At 39.6% G+C, this 573-nt stretch overlaps 1 protein-coding gene across 1 annotated transcript in view; it reads right to left on the minus strand.

Annotated features, from left to right (window-relative positions):
• Nucleotides 1-573, minus strand: part of RAD50 (RAD50 homolog (S. cerevisiae)) — a 112,985-nt gene that overhangs the window by 7,951 nt on the left and 104,461 nt on the right. The gene's annotated exons all lie outside the window — the stretch shown is intronic.

Consider the following 573-nt stretch of genomic DNA (forward strand, 5'->3'; position numbering starts at 1 on the left):
TTGAAAGAATTGGCAAAGAACAAGGCACCAGGAATTGATGGAATAAAAATTGAAATCTTTCAAGAAAGTGAGGCGACACAGAAGGCACTCACTCATCTCTGCCAAGAAATTTGGAAGAGAACTATCTGGCCGACTGATTGGAAGAGATCCATATTTCTGCCCATTCCAACAGAGGTGACCCAATGGAATGTGGAAATGATTGGAAAATCTCTTTGATATCTCAAGCGAGTCAAGTTTTGCTTAAAGATAATACAGAAATGGCTACAATCATACATTGACAGAGAACTTCCAGAGGTTCAAGCTGGATTCAGAAGAGGCTGTGGAACAAGAGATATCGTTGCTGATGTCTGATGGATCTTGGCTGAAAGCAAAGAATATCGGAAGGATGTTTACCTGTGCTTTATTGACTATGTAAAGGCTTTCGATTGTGTGGATCATGACAAGCTATGGACAACATTGCAAAGTATGAGTATTCCGGAACACTTAATTGTATTCATGATGAACCTGGACCTGGACCAAGAAACAGTTGTTCGAACAGAACATGGGAACACTGAATGGTTTAAAATTAAGAAA

Source organism: Chrysochloris asiatica, unplaced genomic scaffold, assembly GCF_000296735.1.
Source record: "Chrysochloris asiatica unplaced genomic scaffold, ChrAsi1.0 scaffold00215, whole genome shotgun sequence".
NCBI lineage: Eukaryota > Metazoa > Chordata > Mammalia > Afrosoricida > Chrysochloridae > Chrysochloris > Chrysochloris asiatica.